This window comes from Canis lupus, chromosome 8 (assembly GCF_011100685.1).
Source record: "Canis lupus familiaris isolate Mischka breed German Shepherd chromosome 8, alternate assembly UU_Cfam_GSD_1.0, whole genome shotgun sequence".
NCBI classification, from domain to species: Eukaryota; Metazoa; Chordata; class Mammalia; order Carnivora; family Canidae; genus Canis; species Canis lupus.
The window spans coordinates 1-7,208 of NC_049229.1; the positions used below are offsets into that span (position 1 = coordinate 1).

General features: G+C 37.2%; 1 pseudogene; it reads left to right on the top strand.

Moving 5' to 3' along the window:
• Positions 1-4,615: 4,615 nt before the first annotated feature.
• Positions 4,616-5,080, top strand: LOC119876463 (annotated as a pseudogene).
• Positions 5,081-7,208: the final 2,128 nt, after the last annotated feature.

The window sequence follows — 7,208 nt, forward strand, 5'->3', positions numbered from 1 at the left end:
TTTGCATGTGTTCATCTAGTTACCCAAGTCCACTCATTTTTTTGAAGATTTTACTTATTCATGAGAGACACAGAGAGAGAGACAGAGACAGAGACTCAGGGAGAGGGAGAAGCATGCTCCACGCAGGGAGCCTGACGTGGGACTCGATCCCAGGTCCCCAGGATCACCCCCAGGCGGAAGGCGGCACTAAACCGCTGAGCCACCCCGGGCTGCCACCCAAGTCCACTTGTATCTGGTCTCCAAAACCTAAGTACATATTATATTTCAGCATCTTCCGTATGAATCATACATGGCATTCTCATTCTAGAATGTATATGGGGGCATTCTCTCTTTCTAGGGTAGTAAAGGTAATATATTTTATAGTTTAACACCTAGTTATGGTACTTCTTAATTTTTTTTTCAGGTCATTATCCATTTGTCCTCAATCTTGTGACAAACAGCTATTTTTCTAATTCATACTTAACAGTAAAACGAAAATGCAACTTGGCAAAAACTCACACGCTGGTAATGGCAGAGTTGTTTCTCATTTAAAATCTAAAAATTCCTTCTTCCGACTACACTCCCTATCTTACAAAAATGTCTCCAGCCCCTGGAGGGTTCTAAGCACCCACCCTAGGTCTTGTGAAACAAGCTTACTGATCAGGGCTCAGAAGAGAGGAGTTATTTTCACTTGAATTCCAGAAGGAAATGAAGGAGGCCTGAGTCAGTCCTGTTGGCCAAGAGCCTGGATTTCTTAGGCCCTCTGTGGAGGATGCAGTTTCTAGAACTCACTATATTCATTGGCTTCTTTAGCTAAGTTGCTGGTTCTATTTCCTGCCACCTGGTGATTACTTAGTGGTGTTTCTTCCTTTAACTGTAGTTATTTGGCCTGACCTGTGTGACTGTTTCTTCTGTGAATGGTCGTGTTGGTGACATATTGCTTTCCTCTGAGATTACGACTGCCACAACTCTTGCTTAGAGAATATATATTTCTTATATTTATATCCTATATGAATTTTATTTATAATAACTAAATATAAATATATGTTTAAATATATTTTTCTTCAACACACAGTTATGGGAACACTTATGTGCAATATTTTGTGCTATATCTTGGACATAAAAATGAATATAACAAAGTCTACTCCTCTTGAAGTTTCAAGTATAGCTTACTACAAAAGATATGCTTGTCTATTGAATGATTTGGAAATAAATATATGTAGAAAGTAAAGAAGTACACATCCCCGTGATACCACCACCCATAGATAACCACTGTTAATATTTTGGTATGTAGGCTTTCAACAATATTCTAGTATCACCAAAAAGAAGATTATATTATGCATTCCTTTTATAATTTATAATTGCTCTTGTCACTTATTGGTGATTAGGGAGCATCTTTTCATTTGATAATCTGCTACATCATGGGTATGATGACAATAGATTCCTTTGTAGAGATATCCCATAGTTTGTTTAGCCAATCCCCAATTTTTAGCTGGTTAGGTTGTTTCAAAAGTTTTGCTGCTATAAACTTTTATGCGACAAGCATTTCCTTAATTATCTTCTTCATGTAGCCATGTTTATTTACCTAGACCACATCCCTTAAAGTTTAAATAGAGAATCAAACTTATATACATTTTAAGGCTTGGCTCTCTCTCTCTTTCTCTTTCATATAAATAAAAATCTCAAACAAAAAAAAAGGAGACATACACAAAAAGGAGATCATTCAACTTCTGTGGATTCTAATGTTGATTTAAATGAGCTACTGTTTGGACATTCTTGACCTTCATTGATTACATTGTATATAAATGAAATCTAGTAGTATTGATATGAACTAGTCGTGATAATAACCAGAGCGAAAAACTAACTGAGCTCCAAACAAGTTTTTTCTTCCATCTCTTAATCCTTTCCTCTTGCTAAGGAAGTCTAGGGAGGAGAACACTTCTTTCTTTCTTACTACCAGTCTGCCTAAATCCTATTCTGAACCCTCTTTCCTAGCAATCTTTTTGTAGAAAATTATGGTGCTGAAGGGCAGAAGGGAAGAAGAAAGGGGAAACATATGCGAATGTAGAGAGCAGTTGTGGACTGTTGTCTGGCCTTCCAACTGTTCCTTACTCTCACCTACATGGCAGACATAATTATTGCTGCATGTTTTCCCATTAAGTCCAGAGTTTGCCTTGGAATCTCATTCAACAGAATGATACAAGAAGATATCATCAGTCAACAGAAGTTGGCAAGAAAATGAATCATACATGGCATTCTCATTCTAGAATGTACATGGGGCATTTATCTCTTTTCTGGGGTAATTAGATATATGATAATTTGCATTTATATACATACATTCTCATGTTTGGGGTAATTGTTTATTCTTTAAAAGTTTCTCTTCCTGGTAAGCAAATCCTCACAGTAGGATTTTTTGAGGTCAATTTCCTAGAACATTTAAAAACTATTTATTTACTTCAGAGAGAGAGAGAGTATGAACAGGAAGGGGGTGCAGAGGGAGAAGGTAGAGGGAGAAGCAGGCTCCCTGCTCAGCAGAGATCCCAATGTAGGGCTCCATCTCAGGACCCTAGGATCATGACCAGAGCTGAAGGCAGACTCTTACTGGACTGAGCCACCCAGGTGTTCCCTTTCCTAGTACATTAATGTGTTATTGTTTGAGTACACATGACTATTTTTTTAATATTACATGACATGAGGTGAGTTCTTTTTTTGTGTTTAAGGCTAAAAAAATCATTGTTTGGAGCCAGAATAAACACTTTGCAAAGAAATGGGTTAGAATTTGTATTCTTAAACTGAGTTTCAACAAAACTATTAGAATATTCAGTATTTATTTTATAGTAAGGATCTAGGCTCAGTCAATACTGTTATATACACATTTTTTTTTTTGCCTTTGCATACTACTTTATTTTTTTTAATTTTTATTTATTTATGATAGTCACAGAGAGAGAGAGAGAGAGAGGCAGAGACACAGGCAGAGGGAGAAGCAGGCTCCATGCACCAGGAGCCCGACGTGGGATTTGATTACCGGGTCTCCAAGATTGCTACCTGGGCCAAAGGCAGGTGCTAAACCGCTGCGCCACCCAGGGATCCCATGCATACTACTTTATAGTCTACAAAGTGCTCTCATGCTTGTTTTCTCATTGGTTCCCTGAAATAATGTGTGATAGGCAAGAAGTACCATTTATTGCTAGGGAAATTCCAAAATAGTAAATTGTATTTCAAAATAGGTTAAAATAACTCTTGGAGAGGCGGAGCCCAAGCCTAGATGATTTTTTAATCTAGCTTTTATTTAATTTAAAAACAATTCACATTGTATGTGAACTATTCTTAGATAAAAAAGAACTACTATTTTCCTATGGTCAATATTTATAAGATACAGAAAGTTATGCAGAGAAAATTTCCCTCTGACATTTGTCCTCCACCCACCCATTTTCCTTTTGGGGCAATATCATTAGGTTAGTATTAGTTAGTTGGCTGTCTATGCAGAGATATTCTATGCATATACTAGTGAATAGAAGTCTCCTCTACCATTTTTTATGCTGACGCTAATATACTATACATTTTATTCTGTACCTTACTTGTTTCACCTATTAACTCTGCACATAAATCATTCCAGATCTATGCATAAAGAATTAATCTTCAATTTTTATTTGAAACAACTAAGTAGTGCATTGATTGAGTGATTCACTATTGATCAAACCAGGCCCTTACCAGTGAGGATTTAAATAGTTTAAAATCTTTCATCATGGTAAAAATGTTACAATATATACAAACATACATGGCCAACAGACTGCATGAAAAGTTGTTCAACATCATTCATCTGGGAAATGCAAATCAAAACCATAATGAAAAAAAAAAACCATAATGAGATATCACCTTACATGTATCAGAATGGCTAAAATTAAAAAGACAAGAAAACAAGTGTTGATAAGGATGTGGATAAAAAGGAACACTTGTATACTGTTGGTGGGAATATAAAGTGGGACAGCCACTGTGGAAAATAGTACAGAGCTTCCTCAAAAAATTAAGATGGAAATATGATACGATCCAATAATTCCACTGTTAGATATTTACCCCAAAGGAAATGTAAACACTAATTTGAAAAGATATATATGCATCGCTATGTTTCCTGCAGCATTATTTACAATAGTCAAGATATGGAAGCAACCTAAGTGTCCATCAATAGGACACTTATCAAAAGATAAGAAAGAAGGAAGATATCACACACACACACACACACACAGACACACACACAGAGGAATATTATGCAGCCATAAAAAGGATAAGATCATGCCTTCAGAGACAAGAAGGATGGACCTAGCAGGTATTATGCTGAGTGAAATAAGGTAGACTGATAAAGACAAATACCATGGTTTCACTCACACGTGGAATCCAAAAGAAAACTACAAAAAAAGAATAAACAAACAAAAAAATGCAGAATCGGGACGATAAATACAAAGAACAAACTGATGGTTGACAGAGAGGAGGTGGGAGCGAGGTGCAGGGAGTGGGAGATACAGGTTTGCAGTTAGGGAATGAATAAGTCAGAGGAATAAAAGGCACAGCATAAGGAATATAGTCCATGATACTGCAATAGCCTTGTGTGGCAACCTGTCGGCCAAGTCCTCCACGCTCTTCTTCGGGAACGCCTTCATCGTGTCAGCCATCCCCATCTGGCTGTATTGGCAAATTTGGCATATGGATCTCATTCAGTCGGCCATGCTCTACAGTGTGATGACCCTCGTAAGCACTTACCTGGTGGCTTTCGCATACAAAAACGTGAAATTTGTTCTCAAACACAAAGTAGCACAGAAGAGGGAGGATGCTGTTTCCAAAGAAGTGACTCGAAAACTCTCTGAAGCTGATAACAGAAAGATGTCTCGAAAGGAAAAAGATGAAAGAATTTTGTGGAAGAAGAATGAAGTTGCTGATTATGAAGCTACAACATTTTCCATCTTCTATTCCTGGTCACCCAATTCCTGGTCTTGGTCATTGTTGCCTTCTTCTTTATATTGAAGAACTTCAACCCAACGGTGAACTATATTTTGTCCATAAGTGCTTCATCAGGCCTCATCCCCTTCTGTCTACTGGCTCCAAGTAGACTGTACCGGCTTTGGCCCCTGGCTTTGTATATCTATGGGTGGCCTGTGGTATATGGAAAAGTAACAGGGGTGGTCAGAATGAGAGACACACAAGATGTTTTTATAGTCTGCAGTTGGAGGGTTTGAAAAACCCAACCAAATTTAATTCAGTATTTGTCTATTGGCTCTTTTTTGACAGATTGTTGAAATTAAATGAATTGAAAGGAAAAAAAATAGCTGTACTTGTGGTGAACATAGCATAAAAATGACATTTTTAATCACTATGTTGTACACTTGAAACTAATGTGACAATGTCTGTCAGCTATACTCGGGTTTTTAAAATGCTACAATATAAAGGCCTTGAACACAAGTCATTTCAAGATGTGGGAGTAGATGACTTAAGGATGTAGGAGCAAAGCTTTTGGGTGAGGGGATGTATACCTTTGTAATTTTGATAGATATTGCCAAATTGTTCTCCTAAGAAATTGGATCAATTTTCACTCCTGCCAGCAATTATGAAAGGGTCTATTTCACACAGTCTTGCAAATAATGCTTTATTACACTTTTTGAAGCTTGCCAGTTTGAGAGATGAAAAGTATTTCATTGGTAGTTTTAATTTTTAATTGTCATATTATGAGTACAGTGGAGCATTATGTCAAATATAGAAGAACTATTTGTCTTTCTTCTGTAAACTATCTTTTCATGTCCCTTTTCATTGGGGTGATAGGTCTTTTTAAAATTTATTAACAGTAGTTTTCATATATTAGAGAAATCCATTCTTTGTGTGATGCACATGACTTTTGGATCTAAATTTCATGTTCCTATCATTATACTAGAATAATAAAAATCATTTTTAATGATAGTATCTCCAGAACTTGCAAGTCTTTCACATTATTTATCTATTTGCATGTAATGATACTCCTTTTGTTTCTTTCCTGTAAGATTATTTCATCTCTGTAATTAATTTACAGTGTTGATGAATTTCAACTTTCAATTTTCCATATTTCTGAGCATCTTTAGAGAACCTTCTGGGATTCTAATCTTACCTCTGAGTACTCCTTCTTAGCAAAAGGCATGTTTCTTTTCTGAATTTTTTTACCCAAATATCTGGAAACAAATTAACTTCTAGACTTCTAAATTTTAGAATTTCACAGTGGCATAGATCTTTCTTTTGAATCTAAGCTATTTGGGCACCTGGATTTTTCTGGGGGTGTGTGACAGCAAGTTGTATTTCTTGAGCTTATTCCTCCACATGACAATGTCCTAACCCATGGAAATTGTCCTGCTCTAAATTTAGCTCTCCAGCATGGTGTACCTCTCCCTATTTGCTGACCCCCTGGGTCTGTCCCAGAAAGAAACTATTGCACCACTTTTTCCCATGCCTTCCTGTCTACAGATGACTTTTAGTGGATTATGGTTAGCCAAATTCAAATCCTGAAAATATAAAGAACAGATTGTAACTGACAACTCTTTGTTTTCAAGTTATTTATGTGGCTTTTCAGCAATGACACAAAGTCCTCTTTGTCTCCGAAAAACAGAAAGAACTTCTTAACTCACCAAGTATTTAAATCTACTCAATATGATGGGTAGGCTAATGCATGAATCCTGGCCTGGCACAAAGGAAGTGCTGTGAAAAACCCATTCTCAAGCCATTTATGCTGCTCAGTTTGCCACCATGAAGGGTACTTAGGTAAAAGATTGAGAGGGATTAAAGAATGCTTAAAGGGGGATCCCTGGGTGGCGCAGCGGTTTGGCGCCTGCCTTTGGACCAGGGCGCGATCCTGGAGACCCGGGATCGAATCCCACGTCGGGCTCCCGGTGCATGGAGCCTGCTTCTCCCTCTGCCTGTGTCTCTGCCTCTCTCTCTCTCTCTCTGTGTGACTATCATAAATTAAAAAAAAGAATGCTTAAAGATTTACAGTGGGAATAATTCAAGTAGTTGGAAAATTAAATCTATAAGTAAAAGCATAAGGACCTGTGGTTTTCTAGCCTACAAAAGAGAAGTCTCCAGAGTCCTTTAATAATGTGTTTCTGGGTCATAAAATAAACATGGAAAGAATGATGCTTACATAGTCATCTGGGGACAAGGGAAAATGAACACATGAATGAGGAGGAAGAGTATAGGTTAGAAACCAGATAACACTTTGA